Source organism: Citrus sinensis, chromosome 8 (assembly GCF_022201045.2).
Source record: "Citrus sinensis cultivar Valencia sweet orange chromosome 8, DVS_A1.0, whole genome shotgun sequence".
NCBI classification, from domain to species: domain Eukaryota; kingdom Viridiplantae; phylum Streptophyta; class Magnoliopsida; order Sapindales; family Rutaceae; genus Citrus; species Citrus sinensis.
In genome coordinates this window covers 5,670,978-5,693,823 of record NC_068563.1, presented here as the reverse complement: position 1 = coordinate 5,693,823, position 22,846 = coordinate 5,670,978, and the positions used below count along the sequence as shown (strand labels likewise).

The 22,846-nt window shown below is 34.8% G+C and overlaps 1 long non-coding RNA gene across 1 annotated transcript; it reads left to right on the top strand.

Annotated features, from left to right (window-relative positions):
* Window positions 1-5,211: 5,211 nt before the first annotated feature.
* Window positions 5,212-7,967, top strand: LOC127899215 (uncharacterized). The gene is made up of 3 exons (XR_008051177.1): window positions 5,212-5,657; window positions 5,757-5,960; window positions 6,370-7,967. It is a non-coding gene; the product is annotated as an uncharacterized LOC127899215 (long non-coding RNA).
* Window positions 7,968-22,846: the final 14,879 nt, after the last annotated feature.

Here is a 22,846-nt window from a genome sequence, read left to right as displayed (position 1 = left end):
TCGAAGAATCAAGTTATCCAATGGAGGTAGGCAACTCACCAGATAATTTATTAGATGACAGGTACCAAGTGAAGATGGAATTTTTCCTGTGAATTTAAAAAAAAAAATCAGTGAAATGCAAATGTTGTCACATATATTAAGGATAAAGTCAAGCGAGGTGAGAATTTAGTTACCTAGCAATTCGCAGCCTGAGAGTGATAAAAAAGTCAAAGAAGACAGATTTGTCAGGCTATAAGGTATTGGAGAAGAAACTGTCACACCATCAAGATCAAACTCTTTGAGGTTATTCAGCTTCTCAATAGATTTCTAAGACTTGGCTTCTCAAATTGGAGATTATGATTATATGATAAACGAGGGGACACCAAGTTGGAAAGCTCTAGAATTTCCAATGGTATTTGACTAAGAAAAGCGGCAAAAGAAAGGTTTAATGAGATAAACTCGAAAGGTTAATAAATGGGATTTCAGAACCATTGAAGTCGTTAGAAGAAAGATCAAGCCACTCAAGATCGACAAGCGTGAAAAAGCTGCTGCTAGAGTTGATAGAACCCTGGAGGCAGCTACTCGAGAGGCCAACCTTGATGACACGACCTTTGTTTTCATTGCACTGGACACCATCCCATGAGCAGGAGTCAATGTTTCCTTCTTCAGGCTTCCATGAAGCTGATTTGGGACGACATGGATGCTAGGGATAAGTCTCATTAATGATGAGGCTTTCTTTGAATTGCAACAAAGCAAAGCGCTCATCATCATAGCAGAGTGGAGACAACATCGAATTAGCAATTGTAAAATTAAAGAAGATGAGGGAAAAAACAAACAACATAAATATTGTGAATAATAAACCCATAGTTTCCTGACAATAAATTAGTAAATTTTTATAAATGTGAAGAAACATAAGGATCTTGTTTCCTTTTATAGGCAATAATGTGCAGCCAAAGGCCCATAGCAAAGCTTAAATTTCCCATTCTGAATGCAAATATTCAACATACGTATAAAAGTCCACATGTTGAATTGAATTGACCTCTCATTATTTGACAAATGTCTCTGTCGATTATGTTTCAAAAAGGCACCCATTGTCTTATGGGGGCTCTTTTTTTCTTTATATCCACTCTTCATATCTCTTATTTTGAAAAAAAAAAAAAATTCATCTCAGTAGGAATTTTTTCATTTTTTTTCTTCGGTAAGTCAGTAACGCATACAGAATTTAATTTGAATTTTCTACTTGCATCAAAACCAATAATCATGAAGTATATCTTTTCTCACTTAAACATTTGAAATTAGTAGAATATTGGGAAATTATGAGTTTGATCCAAAATCACTTAACAGAGTTGAAGACCCTGATCCTTTTAATTCGAATAATTTTACACATCGTTTTCCATCGGCCACGTGTGTACGCCGAGGATAACCATGGCAGCCAAATGTACAAAAACAGAAAAGAGGAGAAAAATCGGCCACTTGTGCACAAGGAGGAAATAATAATAATAATCATCATCATGGTAGCAACGACGCCGTTTAATGGGATGGCGAAAGGTGGATCGCGAACCGTACTGATAACGTCGCCGTTTAGGGCGAGCTTTAGCTCTAGAGATGATGATTGATGGCCAAGCACCGCCAGACCGTAATCGACTGCTCACCTCCCTCCAATCAGAATTCCCCAATTCCGACCACCACCTCCTCCTGAATGTCGATGCCGTCAGTACTGCCTCTTCATTAATTAATTAATTAATTAATTAATTGATTATTAAGCTTTTAGGAGTAATAATACTGAATGGTAAATTAATTTTGTTCTTTTAAAAGATTATATTTTCTTCAATTATCTATAATTGCCTGTTGTTTTTGTTTCAAGCTTTTAATGCAATATTTATGTAGCTAAATAAACAAAATTCAGGCTTTCTAATTTTACTACTAGAAAGCCTGCAAGTTCTATTGGCCAAAATTTGTTTACTTATTGCAGATCATTGATTGAACAAAATTTTAAAGACTTCAAATTAATGATGACATACAATGTCACAAGAATATGTTGTTAGGCATGAAAAGAAAAGAGTAGTTAGCAGTTTTATCAATGCGGTGGTCAATTCTCTTACTCATTCAAAACTTCATGCGTCCGTTCTGGTTCTGAAATGACATTTTCTTGGATGTTTTTCACATAACGTTGAAATCTGATAGCTTGTGCAACAAATAAAGAGAATTATTGACTCTGTCCTTTTCTTTTACTTTAATCCTCCTTAATGTGAAACTGCTTTGTCCATAGGGCTAACTTGACAATTCAGGTAGCATTAATAAACATAACCAGATTTGGGATGTTTCGCCTGAAGCATTTGCACGAATGCTAATATACGTGTTCGAGAAGTTTTCCGACTCTTGAGACCTGACTCCTAATTTTAACTTCCAGAATGGTTTTGCATTAAATTATGGGTTGTTAACGTGAGATATAGGTTACATTTTCATTTTCTTTGGGAAATTTACGTGTGACTAAATGACAATTTTATTAGACTAATTGTATTGCGTTTGAAAGATGTATGTATACAGATATGGATATCTAACGGATGCTGGAAGAATGGTTGAATGGACAATTTCTAGGAAAATGCTGCAAATCAGAGTGAAACCAATTAGTGGTCATGGACATGATAATATGATATACTTGAGTTTTTGTATCTGAGTTCTTGGCTGATGAAGAATTTCCGATCAGTCGTGCAGGAAAAACTTTGGAAAGTTCTATCAATTAGCATAGATAAATCACAACATTAGTTAAATCAACCACAAAAGATAGCTAAATTTATATGAATGGAAACCTTGCGCATCCTTGGCAAGAAACTTAGGTGCATCAGAGCCCATCTCAGAAATCATCAGCTGAAGCTCATGGCAAATTCATGCGTACCGTGCATTAGTAGCTCAGCTCAAGAAATCTAAAGGAAATATACCCCCGCAGTACTCGGGGAGTAAAACTCAAATTAAATTCTTGACCTTGAGAATAATTAAGTTGAGGAGGCTCCATCACTCAAGCGATGGGTGCATAGCTTACAAAGAAGAGTGACAGTGACTCGAGAGTGGAGCCAATGCTAAACAAAGCTTCAAGTCAACTATGTCATTTTAGTGGTAACATTTGTTCAAAGAGATGTTTAATTATTGATGGAAGAACTTTTAATGAAAATTTTGATTATTTTAAGACTACCTTCGCTGGACAAGAATATGTCAACTTCAATGACAAATGCCCTCGAGTAAGCACAGAATATTCAACACACCGTGGGCGTGGAGTTGCTGATAACTTTTATTTCGGAGTCAAAATGAAGAAAATAGTTTTCAAAAATGGACCAAGGCCATCTCCTTTGAAATATAAGGCAGAGGACTTTGAAAGGATTATTGCCCAGGTACTTTTCTTCACTGCACTCTTCTGTCTACTTCTTTTCTTTCTTTCTTTTTATTTATTATTTTTTTGAGATAAAAACTGACTCAAATAACCAACAGGATCTATTTCGGAAACTAACTCTGATGCATTTCTAATATCAGCATCCGGTTTTGCAGTAAGAGCTGCAATCGTCAAGAACAATTTTCATGCGGAGCATTAAAAGTTTCAAACTACGAGTGCATGTATTTACCAAACACTTGATAAACTTCCTCGAATATGCAAAATATTAAAACATGTAAATGCCGAGAAGGAAAATTTAAATGAACCGGCAATAGTGTTGGGAAAGTAGAAAAAAGTAAATAAATCCCTGATAGAACCTCATCCTACCAAATACATTTTTAATTAAATTATTAATTAATTGACACTTAACTACTTCTCACTAGTCTTGAGCCTTTGTCTCATCATACATATGACTTTTAAAATGCTGATTTATTATTACATGGTTCATGAATCTGACACGAAATTAGCGGTACCCAATTGAATTAAATTTTCATGGTTCTTGTTTGTGTCATATTTAATATAATTTGTTTTCTTAATTAGTTTAAAAGTTATTCAAACTGCAAATCAAACATCCATATTTAATGGAAAGGAAACCAAGATCGAAAGAAGGGAAAAGGAAGAGCAATAAGAAATATATGATTCAAGAGCACTACCCTCGCTCTGATAGACTAATACTATGATTAAAATGAAAGGTTCGGAAAATGCTTTCATATATTATTATTTTTACAAGTGTAAAATGCAAAGGATGATATGCAAAATTCCAGCTGACTCCTAAAGGTTAATAAAGGAAAGCAACTGAAAGCAAAGCAGTAAAATCTCTAAAATTAAGGAAATAAAAGTAGAAAAGCATATAAAATTGGAGAACAAAAAGTTTTGTAATTGAGAGGGCATTAAGGCAATCAAATATATTCTCCGACAAGATAAAATTACCTCAAATAACTTTCAAATTATGAATACAAGGGAAAAGGACACCTAAACACCCTTAGGTTTGGGAAAATAATTATGTAAACCCTCAAGTTTTTACTAAAGGACACTAAAATCCTCTTTTGACTATAATACCCTTTTACTTTATTAAATAGAAATATAATATTAAAATAAATGAAACTATATATACCTTTTAAAATAGTTTCAATATTTAAAAATGTTTTAATAATTTACAATCTTATATTATATTAAACTAAATTTGTAATAAATAGAAACATAATATTGAAATAAATATTTAAACATTTAAATTATTTTCAATATTGTATAAAATAATTTTAATATTATAATACATGAGATACATTTTATTAGTTGTAAAATCTATTTAACCCAAAGATTTATTTAAAACTTTTGTAATAAGTAGAAATATATTATTAAAATGAATATAAAAATTTACATTTTTAAAATTACTTTACATACTAAAAATTCTAATATTATTAGTCTACCAGATAAATTAAACTATTTATATTTTATTTATATTTAATAAAAAACTTTAAAATCATTTTTTTAATTATTAAGTTCAAGGGGATTATACTTAAAAAAGAGTCTTAATGGCCTTTATTGAAAACTTGGAGATTTGCATGACTATTTCCCCCAAATCTTGAAGTATAGGTCTCCTTTTCCCTAAATACAATTAGAAATTTTCGAATGGATCAGCCTAAATCGTAGACAAGAAGATATCAACATCAATGACAAATGCCTTCGAGTATGCAGAATATTCAACGCGCCGTGAAGGAAAAATTTTAGTGAATAGGACAGAAAAGAGGCAAATTTATTGACCCGTTTTATGAACAACTAATTATTGAAAATGAAAGGAATTAATAACCAAACGGTTGTGGCTCAGTTGGCGGCGCAGGCTGGGTAAGTGGGAAGAGCTCTTGGGTTCGATCCCCACTAAACACACTATTTGGGAGGGGTAAAGAACCTTAACTGTGACTACACCCCGAATCCGAATTAGTCGGGGTCTAATGCGGTCATCGGAAATCAGGTGATTTAAACAAAAAAAAAAAAAAAGGAAAAAGGAATTAATAAGGCCCCCGTGAATAAAAAATCCATGTTGAGCGGATCGAACCTTTAAAGAAAGAGGAAAGTAACTCTGAGCTAGTTGACCATACCATCGACAGCAAGTAGGATTGTAAGATGGGGAGAAAAACTGAGTGTTGAGATACTTCTTGTGTTGATTATTTGAACTTGACTTTTATGGGACATAAGAGTATGCTAGTTTAAGACTTCATGTTTTGTAATAGATTATCTTCATCCTGTTTCTTAGCAGGTAATATCTGATTGATTTTTTGAACATAATTTTCTTTGCATCATTCCTGTGTACAAGTGGTCCACTTATCTATTTAGCTTGCCATGTTCCTCTGGGCAGGTCATTCCTTTTACTAGTGGAACTGCATGGGAGCAACCTCCACCAGACTTGGCATCTTATTTGTACAAGAATCGAATTGTTTACTTGGGCATGTCTTTTGTTCCTTCTGTCAGAGAGCTGATTCTTGCTGAATTCCTTTACCTCCAGTATGAAGATGCTGAGAAGCCCATTTACTTATACCTAAACTCTACGGGAACCACCGAGGTTGGAAGCTTTCTATGTCATGCTCTAGTTTTCTTTCAGATTTCGTCTATTAATGCTTCTGAATACATATTTTGAATTTCGAGCATCTTTATGTACTGGGTTTTCAGTTTTTCTTCTGGTTCTCTTGCAAGGACACTCGTTCATGAACAGTTATGCCAGGATCAGCAATCATGCATTCTTGTTCTCAATTATGGTTGCAGTCTTGGCCAGTATTTATGTTCATTCTTAAACTAGAATTTTTGTCTTCTCTTCTTCTCCAAAAGCCAAGTTTAGCCGTTATAAATATGCTGTCTTTTCTACTTCTCTTTCTTTATTAAGTGAGAAAAGTAAATAATACTTTGCGAAAACCATGTTGCCTTGGCATTTATCTATTGATTCATGCTAATAACAGAGTTTTATATTTTGTCAGGGTGGCGAGAAGTTGAGTTATGAAACTGAGGCTTTTGCGATATATGATGTTATGGGGTGAGTAGTCTTTATGCCTCTCTTCTTAAGCAATCTATTCCTATTGAAATGTGTTTAGTAGTTTGTTGTTTGCTCTGAGTGAATGCAAAAATGGATTTCATCCCTTTTTTCTAGTTTTGGTGGCAACATTAACATATTGGCTCCATGTTTGACCATCAAGCTTAACTGCTTTTGTATAGTTTATGCCTTGTGATTGAGAACCATGCTTAGGTTTTAGCAACTTGCAGGTGTCTTCAGGCAGTAAAATGTTGGTTTTCCCTAAAAAATTCCTGCCCATAAATACAGGATGAAGCCTTCCAATAAGCACAAATGAAAGAAAGAAAAAAAAAAGAATTTAACTAATGCTTTCATACTTTCTTGTGATTCCTTAGTTAGGTGCATTATCCAAAGAGACCCTTTGGTCCTGATTGTGGGAAAAATATTTTGGCCTAAATTTCACATATTTTATGCTTTTGTATGGTAATCTTCAAGTTAAGGAAATAGTGTGCCTAGTGTCAGCCTCATGCATGCTAATGTCCACATATTGTTATCTCACTGACCAAATTGCTTTAAGTTTCTGGTGAGTCTAATGTCAATCTAGTAATTTATATATATATATATATAAAAACCCTTCTAAGATTATCCCATTGTAGTAATGGTGATGAATATCTGTATTCCAATGTCTCTATCAAGGGTAAGATTGCTTATTCCTCGTTAGATTGGAATTGGAATTCAATTTTTAAGGAACTTGAACGAGGGAGAAATACAAGAAGCTTCTGCTCTTTTGACTTTACTGGAGAATGTTTCAGCTAATGTTATGATAGAGGATAAAAGAATTCGGAAGCTAAGTCCTTCAAGGATCTTTTCTTGCAAATCCTTTTTTGGATAAGTTGATTGATGATCAAGTTCCTTTGAATTTTCAGCCTGCCCATATGATTTGGAAAGCTAAAATCCCAAGTAAAGTTCAAATTTTTGCTTGGTCCTTGGCTCTTGGTAAACTTAATACCAGTGATGTTATTCAAAGGCAGAACCCTAATGTTTCTTTGTCTCCTTGGTGTATCATGTCCAGGAAAAATGGCGGAAGTGTGGATCATTTGTTTTTCATTGTCACACTGCTGTCCAGCTATGGCATAGATTGTTTCAGGCAGCTAAAATCTCTCGGGTGATGCCAGCTTCTAGTATATCTAAGCTTTCAGAATTTATTCATGCTGTTGAGAAAGGTTAAAAAGCTAGAGTGCTGTGGACGTGTTCAGTTATGGCCACCTTTTGGATGATTTGGCTTGAAAGAAATAGACGGATTTTTTAAGATTCAGAGGAAGATATCATCTTTTTGTGGGAAAGAGCGTGAGTATTAGCTTCTCTTTGGGCCACAATTATTAAGAATTTCAAGATTCTTCTTTATTCTTCATTCATCTAAACTGGGAATGGTTTTTGGCTTAATTGTGTGTTTTTTGTTATGATTTTGTTGTAGAGCTTTCATAGTCTTTTAGATCCCTTATTGATTTTTTCATCTGATCAGCTCTTAACTTTATAGATCTTCTAGTGATCCTTTGGGGGGTTCTTTCTTTGTGGACTAATTGTTCACATTTTGTAATTATTGTTTTTATTAATACTAGTTTCTTTGTTTCCTATTAAAAACAAGGGAAATTTACAACTGCTCACCTGTTTGTTTTGTCTTTTTAAAAAATACACAAACCTTTTTTTTTTCAGCGCGCCACCTGTGCTTTTTGTATCTCAATATCCGTATCTCTATAATCCCCATACTGCATGCACATGCCCCCAAAAGGAAAAAGCGTCCAAACACACGGCCCAAAGCCTCTATATGTGTTCAGACGGGCCCCAAAGACCTTTCATCTCATATCATCTGTATCATTGTATTTGGAGGGGATGGGTACTGTCCAATAATTTTCTAAGTAACCATTTTACACACATGTACATATGTAACATATGTGAATTAAAAATGAATAAGTATGAGGCGGTTAAGAAGTTAGTAAAAGCAAAAGAATAAGCTGGAAACAGAGGAAACATATGCACGTGTAACAGAGAGTGAGAGAGAAGCTACCAAACCGACCCAACTACAGACCTGAAAACCCAACCCGGAACCCGCAACTTTGACCCGGCCATATCTCCCATTTCCGGCCACCGTTTCGGCCGAGCTTGGTACCAATCTGAAGCTTAGAAGCCAGTCGTCGTTCCCTTGCCATCCTCGTCCCTGAAAACCAACCGAAACACTGGCGATCGAAGCTTGGAACCCGCGACTGTTTCACTTTGGTCCGTCGGGATTTTCACCGGTTTTGGGTGAGACCACCGGTTGGATTTTCTTCCCCACGACTCCCTCTTCTATTTCCGACCATCCATAGGCACCGAGAGTCATTGTTTTGCCGTCGGTCGATTGTTGGAATTCACGGCTGCCGAGCTAGATTCCAGCTTCGTTGCCGCGCGTTGGAGCTCACCACCGGTACCATTGAACTCAGCGTGATTGGAACTTTAAGATTTGAGTATCCTAACCAGTGTTGACCAAATTTCGGTGACCGTTGACCAGCAAGGGCATTTTGGTAATTTCACACTAAGAGGGCAATTTTGTAATTTCTGAGCCTATGGATATTTTAGTAATTCCTAGAATTGAGGATTGAGTGTAATTACGATTCTGAGTGTAATTCGATGATTTACAATTTCGGAACATGTTAATGATCTACGAACTCAAGGGCATTTTAGTAATTTTATCAACACAGGAGTTCTAAATTATGGATAAATGTTCGTTTCGAGTTTATTACATAAATTTAGTCATAATTCCGATTTACGGAAAATAATTATGTCGTTTCCTTGATTTAGGAGGATTCGCGAGCGAGAATCGGTCCGCAGACGTGGACGATAACCGACCGTGAACACCGTCACTGTGAGTGGAATATACAAAACCTATTTTTATAGTTAATTATGATATTAAAACATGTTTGCGAAATAATTATTTTAAATGTTCTGATTTAATGATTTCCTCGAACTGGATTTTATTCACGCATTGGTATTTTATTAAAATGTTTGGTTAATGATTTTGCGTATCGGCTTTGAATAAGCATGATAGTATTTTAAAGATAAGAAAAGTGGATTCAAATGTGGTATGATTTAAAATATGGTTAAAAGGTATGTGAATATGAGTACAATGATTGTTTTTGAAATCATTAGACAGTACCCTTCCCTCCAGATACAATGATACAAATGAGATGAGATGAGACGAGAGGCCTTTGGGGCCCGTCTGAACACACATAGAGGCTTTGGGCCGTGTGTTTGGGCGCTTTTGTCTTTTGGGGGCATATACATGCGGTATGATGATTACAGAGATACATATATGAGATACAGACAGATATTGAGATACAGATGATACAAATGAGATACAGGCCTTTGGGACCCGTCTGAGTACATACTGAGGCTTTGGGTCGTGTGCTTGGGCGCTTTTGTCCCTTGGGGACTAGATTATGCATGCACAGATATGATGAGATATGAGATGGTATTTCTCTGTCTATCCGTGTAGCTCCGGGGCATGACGTTACCCAGATAGTACGTCATTGCCCGTCCGTTGAGGTCCGGATATGACGAGATTATTTCCCTGGGTACTTGTTTGGTGATGATTTTCAGATTTGTGAATTCTATATGATATTGTGATATGATTTCCATTGTTAGTAATTTGATTTAAATGTTTAATGATTTATTATTAGTTTCTCGCTTATGATTTAATGAAATCGTGTTTCGAAATGATATGATTATTTCTTTTAAAATAAGAATTAATTTTCAAAACTACTATCCACTCACTGATCTCACTGAGTTTTAAACTCACCCCGTTTTTATTATATTTTCACCCCCTCACCAGGAGGTTGCAGGAACACCAGACCGACCCAGCGACTGTAAATATATTTTGAGTTTTGGCGACGTGATAGTGTTAGAAGATATAAATGTTTTTATTAGGACATCTTGGTTATCTCGTCCTGTTGGGATTGTATAATTTTGTTATATTATTCTTTTGGGATTAAGAATAAACTGAGATATTAATATTAGTTATAATATTATCTTTTGAGACTCTGGAGATATAAAACTCAGCATTTTGGTTGAGGATGTTAATCACTGGAGTTTGTTGTATATTGAATTGTATTGGGATTGTTATATTCATATTTGTAGATTGGGAGTGTTATATTTATAAAGGAGACTCTGTCGAATTTTCGGCAGAATCTTTACTAATAGAATTTTTATCAAGTCCATTTTGATGAGACTAGATAGACTCGCCTGGGGGGGATTCGGTGCGGGTCGTTTCAACATAAATATACAATCACATCTAAATTTTCATTTCCTTTTTATTCAACATATCTCAATTCCACTTAATTGTCTTTAAAACTATTATCATGAATTTACTCATAAGCGATAATAAAATCATTAATCAAACTCTTTCTCAATAATAATAAATATCAGCACGCAGATAAAAATCTATTTTCTAGAAAATCATTAAATCGAAGCATCAAATACTTATTATCAAAACATGTTGTACTGTATGGTAAAATCAGAATATACTATGAAAATATGTTTTGTATATTCCACTCACAGTGACAATATCTAGACTCGGCATCAACAACCTTTGCGGGTTGATTCTCGTTTGCGGGTCCTCCTTATTTAGTAAACGACAAATCATTTTTCGTAAACATGAAATATAATAAAATTTACGCGATTAATCTCGAGACAAATATTTATCCGCATTAAACTATTCTCGTATGCATCAAATTACCAAAATACCTTCCATGCCAAAATTACCAAAATGCCCCCGACATCAATATTTATCAAATTATCCTCAGAATCCTAAACTATCACACTGCCCTCAATTCAGATCACAAAATAACCACAATATCAAAAACTACGAAATCACCCTCAAAGTATAAAATTACCAAAATGGCCTTAACAACGTAAATTATCGAATTACCCTCTAAATCTCAAATTACCTCACTGTCTTAGTCTGAAATTACCAAATTATCCACTATTTTCATAAATTACAAATTTACCCCAATTTTTTATGAAATTACCGAATTGACTACCGGACTTAGTCAACGGCGATGGAAAGCTCAGGTCTAAAATTTAGGCCATGCTGAGTCCAATGGTGTCGGCAGTGATTACCCACACGCGGCGACAATGGCAGATCGAGTTTCCCAAATTCGTGAGCTCCAGGTAGTCGATCGGCGGCAATCCGCCCATTTAAGGTGACGGAACTGGTCGGAAATGGAAGCTTCTGACGTGAGGAGTGGAACCCAGCCGGTGGCACAGCTAATTCCGACGAAATCGACGGCAATGATGATGGGTTTTGGCCGCAGCTTTTCGAGCTTCAAACGGCGGCGTTCAGGTTATGTTTCGACGGCGAGGATGACGGGGATGTGATGGGCGGCTACTAAGCTTTAAATCAGTACCTTGATTGGCCGGTGAGGTGGCCGGAATCTGCAGCTGGAGTCAGGTCAAGGACGCGGGTTTCCGGGTCGGATCTGGGTCAAAACTGGGGCTATCTCTCTGTTTCTCCTTCTCTCTCCCTCTCTCTCTTTCTCCTTTCTTTTCAATTTATAGAACGCATCCCTTTTTTTTTTAAGCTTAATACAAATTAAACTAATATCGAATCCGTGACGAAAACAAAATCTGACTACATGATCCTTTTAATCGCGTTTGATTTGCCTCGATTTATTGTTGTGACAAATTTAAAATAATGCAAACACGACATATTTAATAAGCATGTAGCATTTAACAACCTTCACCCACAATGTCGGAAAAATTGAGTCGCATCAACTTCATCGTAAAAATTCGCAACAAGTCCGACAAATTTAAAATTAATACTGAAAGGGAAAAATTAAATACTACACTTAATTAGGAAAATTAAAGTGCATATGTTACAAGCAACGCTTCTCTTGGGTGCCGGTGCCAAAGGAAATTGTGCAGCTCTGCCATCGTCAACGATCATGATAAAGTAGGTTCTTTCTTGACCAGTGATCTCCAATGTCCTTGTAGTTTAAGTATCTTCTGAAATATTGCTCGGGTGTCTTGCAAGGCTGGAGATACTGGAATTTGTTTGCTTAAGAGCTCATTGACATTGGCGAACTCTGTTAAATTAAATGTTCTTATTCTTTCTCTACCTATCTGCAACCAATTAGAAGGATTGAAGGCCAAGCAATAAATGTCGAAATTGCCAGAAAAGAAATAAAAAATGTGAAGGCAGAGTTGGTAATATTGATGATTATACTTGAATGATTACACATTTCCTCCCTATTAATCAAGATTCTGAGATAAATCTTTCTTAGTTAGGATTTTTATCTTAGCAGTGTGAGGACAAGGGGGTAAAAAATTAAGAACGACCAGAACTAGACTTATGACATAATTTTTTGTGCATTTATCTGTATCTGTAAACTGGATATTTGAAAAAGTTCATTAAACTTGCATGAGTAGTTGTGGTGGTTAATGTCAATGCTTATCAATCAGGAACAGTGCTGAACTATGTGTTCTTGAAGAAGAACAAAGGGCTGCCACTATTAGTTGAAAATCTAGGAGCTTATATGATGCTTAATTCAGTTGTATCTTTTGAAACTGGCCATAAATTCACATATACTTTTATGAATTTATAATTATTCTTCAAAAGAAACTAAATTGTTCTATCATGACCTTGCATATTTATGCTGACATGCATATCAAAATTTTCATGAGTGACCAAAGTTCTCATTTTAAGAAGTGTTAGAAGTTAATTTCTGAAATCAGTTAATTTTACCTTCTAAGGGAGGGGGGAAACAAGAATGATTTTCTTTTCTTTCTATTCACAAGGAAAATGGATTAAACAAGAAGAATTCTGCTTATTTTCCAAGTTAACATTTGAAATTATGCTTTGAGTTATCTGAACTTGATTGACGGACTTTATTTATTTCTGCTGATTTATTTCTTCTATTTCCTAGGTGAAAATTGACCACATTAGCAACTATTGTGAAATTAACCCTTATGATTATTGGATTGATCACACCCTAAGACCTAACTCAAACTTAAAGACTCAAGAATCAAACTTAAGCTACCCAAGAACAACAATCAGATCAAAGAACACAACCCAAAGAACAAAGAACACACAAGAACTTGAGTGGTTCAGCACCTTTGAGGGTGCCTACATCCACTGGAGAAAACAACTTAGAGAGCAACTTTATTAAGCTTCAAGGTTACAGAGAAGATAACGCACAATACAGAGATCACTCACAAAGCTTAACTCTCACTACAACTGCCTTATCTCTCTCTCCTTGATCCAACAAGATTACACCAGAACCAGCTTGTTTATATATTAGTTTGGCAGGTGAAGCAGATCTAAAATTTTCCCTCCAAATCCAACAACCTTAACCAACCTGTCACGAGCTCCTCACGCGTTATTATAAAGCCTTCCTTAAACGACTTCTAGCAATGCCGTTTAAGCTTAAACTATGCGTGCATTGGTCACGTGAGATTTTTAATGGTTTTAAACGACATTGTCAATTTGTCAGCTTCTGGAATCTCATTCAAATGAAACGACATGTCACTCGTATTCACAACTTAAAACCGACAAGTTGTACTGACGAGTTTGAGTTCATTTTAACAATCTCCACCTTGAACTCAACACTTCCAGCTCCCTCCTTTCACATTGTCTTCTCTCTATCTGCAGCTTCTTAAAACCTACAGATACCTGCTAAGTTCATACAAAGGATGAACTTAGCCATTGGCACAACCTTGGTTAACATGTCAGCTGGATTTTCTTCAGTATGAATCTTCAGCAACTTTACAGCCCCCCTTGACACTTCAAGTCGTACGAAATGCAACTTAACATCTATATGTTTTGTTTTCTCGTGATGGGATTGATTCTTGCTAAGATGTGTAGCACTCTGACTGTCACTATATACTGTTACAGACTCTTATTTTGCTCCCAATTCAGTTGTCGTGACTTTCAGCCAAATTGCTTCTTTGAGAGCTTCTGCTACTGTAGTATACTCAACCTCTGTTGTGGACAAAGCCATTTCATTCTGTAATGTTGCTTTCCAGTTGACTGTGCAGCCTTCTAGAGTAAACAAATACCATGTTTGTGACCTTCTTTTATCAAGATCACCAGCAAAGTCAGCATCCACATAACCAATTAATGTGTGTCCATTTTTACCTTCTCCACCATAAACCAAGCCAACCTCTAGAGTTCCCTTCAGGTACCTTATAATCCACTGAACAGCTCTCCAGTGTTCATATCCAGGGTTTGCCATAAACTTGCTCACCAAACTCACAGCATGTGAGTTATCAGGTCTGGTAAGTACCATGGCATACATGAGGTTACCTACTGCACTGGAGTAAGGTATACAAGCCATTTTCTGTTGTTCTTCTTCAGTTTGAGGGCACTGAGCCGCAGATAACTTGAAGTGGCTTGCTAATGGTGTCTGAACTTACTGTGCATCATTCATTCCAAATCTCACCAGAACCTTCTGAATGTAGCTTTGTTGAGTTAAGAACAAACTCTTCTTGCTCTTGTTTCTGATGATATCCATTCCCAGAATTCTCTTAGGTTCTCTAAGTTCCTTCATTTCAAATTCCCTGCTCAAAAGCTTCTTTAAGTGATTGATCTCTTCCCTGTCATGGCATGCAATTAGCATGTCATCTACATATAGCAAAAGATATATCGTTCCCCTTCCACTTGTCTTTTTTAAGTACACACAACAATCATAGCTGTACCTGTTGAAAGCATGTGTTATCATGAAGTTATCAAACTTCATATACCATTGCCTAGGTGATTGCTTTAACCCATATAGAAACTTTTTAAGTAAGTAGACATAATCTTCTTTTCCAGATGTCATATACCCTTCAGGTTGCTGCATTACAATTTCCTCTTGTAATTCACCACGAAGGAAGACTATTTTTACATCCATCTGCTCAAGATGCATATCCTGAACAGCCACAAGTGCAAGAATAATTCTAATGGAGGCATGTCTCACTACAGGAGAAAATACTTCAGTGAAGTCAATTTCCTCATTTTGTGTGAAACCCCTTGCCACCAGTCTGGCCTTAAATCTTCTAGGTTCAGCACCAGGTATCCCATCTTTAATCTTGAAGATCCATTTACAGTTTACTGTCTTCCTCTTAGCTGGTTTTTCAATCAATTTCTAGGTCTTGTTTTTCATCAGAGATGCCATCTCTTCATCCATTGCCCTCTTCCATACCAGCTTGTTTTTGCTTGTGATAACTTCTTGATAAGTTCTAGGTTCATCATCATTTAGCTCTTAAGCAGCAGTCAAAGCATATGCAATCAAATCAGCCACTGCATATCTTTTAGGTGATCTTATTGTCCTTCTCTTTCTGTCTCTTGCCAACTGACAGGTGTATTCTTCACTTTCTGCTGATTCATGTTCAACATCAACTTCAGGTTCTATTTCAGCACCCTTAGTTTCAGGCTCAAGTTCTTTCAAGTTTTGAGGCTCCACTTGAAACTTCACTTTATCAATCTCAGTACCTGATTCAGTGTTGTTAATAGGACTCCTTGGTTTTTTCAATAACTCTTCTTCATGGAATCTTACATATCTGCTTATGATGCACTGTGGTGGTTTTGAGTTAACACACCACAATCTATAGCCTTTGACACCCTTTGGATACCCCATAAACCTGCATTTTAATGCTCTTGGTTCCAGCTTACCCTGCTTCACATGAGCATAAGCTATGCAGCCAAAAATTCTGAGTTTTGCATAGTCAGCCATTATACCTGACCACAGTTCTTACAACCTATAGCAATTGATGGGCTCTTGTTGACTAGGTAGGATGCTGTGTTTAATGCTTCTGCCCATAGGGTTTTTGGGGGCTTAGAATAGATTAACATGAAGGTGAGTTATATTCCTTGTGTGTTTTTTGTTTTATTTTGTTGTTCTTCTTCACTTTTGATTTGATTTTGCAGATTTGATTTGTTTTGTTTTGATTCACTCTCCCGTATAAATAGCGGATAACGGTACTCCGTGACTTTTTAAGTCGGTATTCTCAGTTTCCCACAATAACTAAAACCTCAATGTCAAGCATGGAAGAAATACAATAAAATTTGCATCAACATTTTCCTTCTCTCCCTCAAAATGCTCTTAAGAAGATTTACAAAGCTCGTTGTGAACGACTGCATTTGTTAATGATCAATGGGATTCCTGCTGACGTTCGCTGGTTAATTGAAGCAAAGATCTGATTGGCAAGTGAATTTTCTGATCCATTCATTTCCTACATGCCTGGTTTTGGTAAAAGTACATTTGCTAAGAAAAGAAGAGCTAAGCGACTTGGCTTTGAATGTTCTCACTGTGTAAGACTTGCTTGCAAAAAGCCACGTTGTAAAACTTTAAGAATGGTTTCTGTAAATCGTGAAGATAAAATCAAATTCGTTAAGGATGGCATGAGTAAAGAATCGTTAGATGATATCTTACGATCTCTTGAGACGCATCTGAGTGGATATGTTCAACGTGAAATTCAAAATTTGTGGAAGCTGTTCTAAAAGAAAAGTGCACAGTTTAGTCTTGTGAATTTGACTCTAAAAGACCATATTAGCCAGTTTATGAAAAAACTATATATGAAGCCTATCATCGACTCATAGAGGGCGTTCAAGCCGTTACTTGACATAAAACCAAAGGCAAATGTGAGCCACAATCACAACTACTAGTAAATATCTTTTTATTTTACTGTTCTTTTATCTTTTGCATTATTATTATTATTGTGTTTTTTTCTTTATTTTATCTAATCACTGTTTGCTTTTTCTTTTCACTGTTTGCCTTTGAATTATTAAGCTAAAAGCTTCACGCGTCATTTGACAAACACACCACCCCATTTACAGATGTATATCATTATGTCCATCACCAAGATCCTTAAATAGGAGCTTCTTTTCAAGCACTCACAAATTGTTTCTTTTTTAGAATTTTTCTAATGGCAGCAACTTTAAGTAGTCAACTTAAAAATATTTGTGTGTTTTCTGGATTTCGTTATCAAAAGTATAAGGAGTTCGTTCAGGCAGACGTAGATCTTGGTCGTGCTATACCAGAGAGGAAACTACATCTTGTATATAGAGGAGGTGACCGAGGGTTATCAAAGCTTGTCTCTGAACCTGTTTTCGTTTGAGGAAGCTAAGTGCTAGGCATCATTCCAAAAGCCTTAAAACCTTTAGGATGTCTACCAGACTCACCAACTGGAGAAGAGTTAGTTGTCTCATATATGCAAGAACGAATATCTGAAATGTTAAATCATGCTGACGCTTTCATTTTCTTGCCAGGAGACTTTGCAACTTTGGAGCCGCTAATTACATTTGCTTCTTGGGCCCATTTGAATATCCATAAAAAACTTATCGGTTTGTTAAATGTTAATAACTTTTATGATGACTTAATAACTTTTCTTAATCATGCAATTAAAAATTATTTCATTTCATCATCAGCGAAAAAACTCTTCATTTGTGCTCCTACTGCTAATGAGTTACTTGACCTTTTGCAAGTTTACAAACCAGAGCCAGATCCCGTGACTTTGGCGTTGGATTGGGCAACTGAGGACGATGGCAATAACTCTCGTAAAAAGTGTAAATTAGATTTAACTCTCCGTTTGTGAATATTTCCAGCAGTGGCTAGGTGATATCTTCTAAACTTTACTCCTTTCTTTAGACATTGAGGACAATGTCTCTTTCAGGTTGGGGGGAGGGAATAGTTGATAATTGTGGAATGTCTCAGTCCTAGTGATGTTTTTACTAATTTTTATTGTAAAGACTAACTTTGGATAAAAATTTGAGTCGAAAATGGCAGAATATAGAATGTAATGTCTCTAGAAACGCATCTTCTTAAGTTTAGTGTTTTGTTTCCAAAAAAAAAAATGTCTTCTAACATTTTATTTTTTGTCTTTTTTCTCTTTTTCTCTTAATCATCTCCCTTAAGTTTCTGCAATCAGTCCCAATTTCTTTTAGTGTTTCTTTAACAAAAAAAAGAAAGAGTTTTCTTTTTCGGTGTGATCTTTTAACATTGGATAACATGACGATTTTTAAATTTTGGTATTTGTATTATCTCTGGCCTTGAGTTATGTTACACTATGTTTTCCCTTTTACATGTTGAAACATAAATTGAGAAATTGGATGAGTGAAATTGATTAAGTCATTTGGAGGAATGTACATATCATGAAAAGACCAAGCGAGTTTTTTAGCCTATTATCCTTGGAGAGTAATCATATTTTCCTATACAGCTTCACAATTTATTGTACAAGATCTCAATATTTTCTTTTTAAAAAAAAAAGTTTGTGCAGCTGCATCTAAAAGTCCATTGAATTAGTGGATATGAAAGATTATATAGAGCCCTAAAAGATGACAGAAGGCCATCTTTGATCCGTTTGAGCCTTTTTAGCTAATCCTATTATAAAGAATTCATAGTTAACCCCTTTGAGCCTTTAATTAAAAAAAAAAAACTTTTTTTTTTGTAACCTATCATATTTTCCTACTCCAATGAGGAGTATCACCTTATGTTTTATGTTTTCCATCACCCAATTATATTTGAAAATAGGGATTATTATGTATTCCTAATAATGGTACTATAAAAAAAAGAAAAAAAAAGGATGGTATGTATATATGAATAAATAAATAAAAATAAAAATCCAAGCAAAAAAAAAGCACCTTGTAATCTAAAAAAAAGTCTCATATTTTTCAAACATATATTTTTGTTTTCCTTATTACTTTTTTTGTTAATCATGACCCTAGCGTACGTTACGTCCTAATAAAAGTCCTTTTCAATTTTAGGGAACTATAGTCTGAAGTAAAGCTGGTGATATGGACTAAAAGATGTGGTGATGCATAAAAATAAAAATAAATTTTGCTAGTAAATTCCTTGGATTTGAGATCATTTAATTTCTAAATTGTGGGCATGATTTTTTTATCTTGATGAGAGTGTGTGATATTGTTTTATTATCCTCTCAAATTTATCATTTTTTTAGAGTGACAATTTAATTTGGGGTATATCTCCTCGCGCGAGCGACATGACAAAATCACAAGTTTCCCTCCTCGACCCCACCGCAATTTTTTCACCTATGCATCACACCAACAATGTCACCCATGCACTCAACATTACAAACTCCTTTAATCTTCACTCATTATCACAAACACAACACAAAAACCACAACATAGAACAAGAATAGAAAATAGAAATTTAGGGTTTTTGACCTAAGCTTTAATTTCATTACTTGACCGGATTTAAGTAAGTGTTGGTTGCCAAGAATGACTCCAGGAAGCCGCCAGCGATGAGTGAACAAGTTGGGAGTGAATTCTGCGGGGAGAGAGAGAGAGAGAGAGAGAGAGAGGAATGAGAGGGAGAGTTATGGGTAGAGGTGGCAAAAATACCCGTCCGGTCCGGACCCGGACCGTACCCGGGCGTTGCGGGCCGGGTAATACCCGGCTCGGGTATGAAGCCGGGTCGGTCTTGGGCATCACTTGATAAACCCGGAACCCGTATTTTATTAAAAAAAATTATAAAATATATATTATTTTAAATATTTTATATTTATTTGACTTATTTATTATACATATATAAAGTTTTAAACACTTAAAATTTATATTTTCATGTCAAATTTTATTAAAATAAATTTAAAACTTATAAAATTACCAAAAAATAAAAAATATATACACATAAAATATTAAAAAATATAAAATCCGGGTACCCGGATTAAAACCCGGCCCGGACCTGGACCTGGACCGGTTGCATCCGGGCAGGGTCCGGTCATGGCAATACCCGGACCCGGCCCGGGGTTTTGCCATCTCTAGTTATGGGAGGGGTATTTTCGATACTAGGGATGATTATTGACTAATGTTGATAGGAAAAAAGTTGAGGGGTTAGTTGTGAAAATAACAAAATTTTTTGGATTATTTGTGTAAATTTCACAATAAAAATTCAAAGCAAAAAATCATGGATTCTTCCAAAGTCCGATCAAGAATCTTGAAAATTTTTATCATTAAATAATTGTGACTTTATTACTTACGAAACTGACTATAAATAATTATGGGCTTACGAGATACAAACACGATCAATTAGTCTTTGATGACTGTTCTCAAACAAGTTCTTGAAGTGCATCCGACTTTAAAAGCCCGTTGTTCAGTTATTATGGGCTAATGAGGCCTACTTTTCACTTGTTATGGGCCTCCTCAATTTGATGATGCATGTGTACTTGGGTTATCGTTGTTTACTTTCTTTTTTGTTTGTTAGTATTATTGAGAAGTGTACGAGAAGTCTATCGAGACATGTCTTAACATATCATTTTTTTAAAATTTCAACATAAAAATATGGTGATTAAATATGTAAAAATATGTTTCAATGCGTCATAATTTTATAGTAGGAATATAATTTTGTTAAGGGATATTATCATTTTCCCATCAAAGGTATTCTGACACATCATGTCAGACTGTCAGTACCACGGTTTGGTAAAACCATCAATTTACCACCAAACGTTTAAATTGTTAGCATTTTCCCACCATTCCGTTAAAACTCAGTTAATATGTAACGGAAAATTCATAAAATATCAATTTTACCCTTGGAGAGTAAAAGACCATATAATTATCACACGAATTTAGTGGATGAGTTTTTTATTCACATCCAAATAATCTTTAGAAGAAAATTAAAAAAAAAATGGATTGGGTCCTCTGGTTAGGGCAAATTAAGAATTAGAAATTTTAGAGCGAAATGCCAGAGGATTTAATTTTTTGAGGGGTTAATGCTTAATAAGAAGTATGTTAATTTTGAGGTAAGATATTAAACTTTTAAAATGATAGGGACCAAATAATATTTAGTTGAATAAACATTTTTTCGATCCTTTTCACACGGAAAAAAAATATTTATTTTTAAAATTTTTAAAACTCAGACTATTACATTAACATGATAATTATATTAGTTTTTATTATTTTAAATTTTACTCTCACAACCATCAAACAATTCAAAATCTTTAAAGAAAATACCACATAATGCTAAGTAAGTGAATTAACATTCTCAAATGAGAGATCAACTAGAGTCTTAAATCTAAGTCACTTGTTGGTTAACTAAAACTTTAATTAAGTAAATACTTAAATATAATTTCTTAAATGACATAGTTTTGTAGTTTGATTAATATTTTAATCTTAAATCACATAAAACTCAACTTGTTGCTGAGATAAAGCAAAAGCTCAATTTTATAAGCTCGAGGTTAATTACATGGTCTTTTACGCTCCATGGATAAAATTTACCTTTTATGAATTTTCCGTTACATATTAACTGAGTTTTAACGGAATGGTGGGAAAATGCTAACAGTTTAAACGTTTTGTGGTAAATTGATGGTTTTACCAAACTGTGGTACTGACATGATGTGTCAGAATACCTTTGGTGGGAAAATGATAATATCCCTTTTGTTAATTATGCTCCTAACATGTAGTGCAATTAAAAGAAGACACTTGAACTAATAAAAAAAAATCTCTTTTATAACTTGCACATTTTCGATTAATGACATGTTTGCAAAATTCGTTAAGTATTGTGGCGCAGTAGCTTTAGGCCGCAATTACAATGAAATGGATGCTGTAACTATAAGATAAAAATTTAATAATATTTGATATGAATGTAACTTTGAAATAATAACTTTGACGAACGTAATAAAAGTTAATATCTAATTTTTATATTACATATATATTTTGCAAGTTACTTGTTTTTCTTTCTAAGTTATAAAAATCTTGTAAATATAACCAAATTCCACATTTCCCACTTGTATGGTAACCAACTAACCATATCCTTAATTGAATGAACAAGGTTCTTTTTCTTGTGACATGTTGATTGTATATCCATCCATATGTTTTCTTTTTCAAATTATCTTGCAGCTTTCACAAAAGTAACTACTACTATAAACAGCAGCATGAAGCTTTGCTTTCTCACAAATATAGCAATAGATGAATAGCTAAAGCACTAGAAATTCACTTTCTTAAAGTCACTTTGAATACCCATACGCGAGTGAGATTCGAATCTCGAATCTCTTATGCCACTATCGGCACATCAAAAAAATTTTACAATTTTTCATTTATATAACATTTTTTTTAATTTTTTAATTTTGTTTTCTAATAGCAATTTTGGTCAATTTAAGGGTTCTTCTTGAATGCTTTAAGAATAAGAACCTTGGAGACAATTCCCTCTCGAATCAAATCATGATACGCTTAATAATATTTAATTACATGTGATTAACAGCCCACAATCTGACCATCTGTATTCAACAAGTTGAAGCATAATTCTTGATGCAAAAGATGCTCAATATTAAATTGGCAGTGGCTTATCACGAGCAATCAACTAGTTAATAAAATAATACATCACTCTTAATTATATTTAATTCCTTTCACCTTTTTTTTTTTTTTTTTTGCTTTTTATTAACATAATGGATCTTTAAGAGGTGACAATGTCCTAGATCACCGCCTA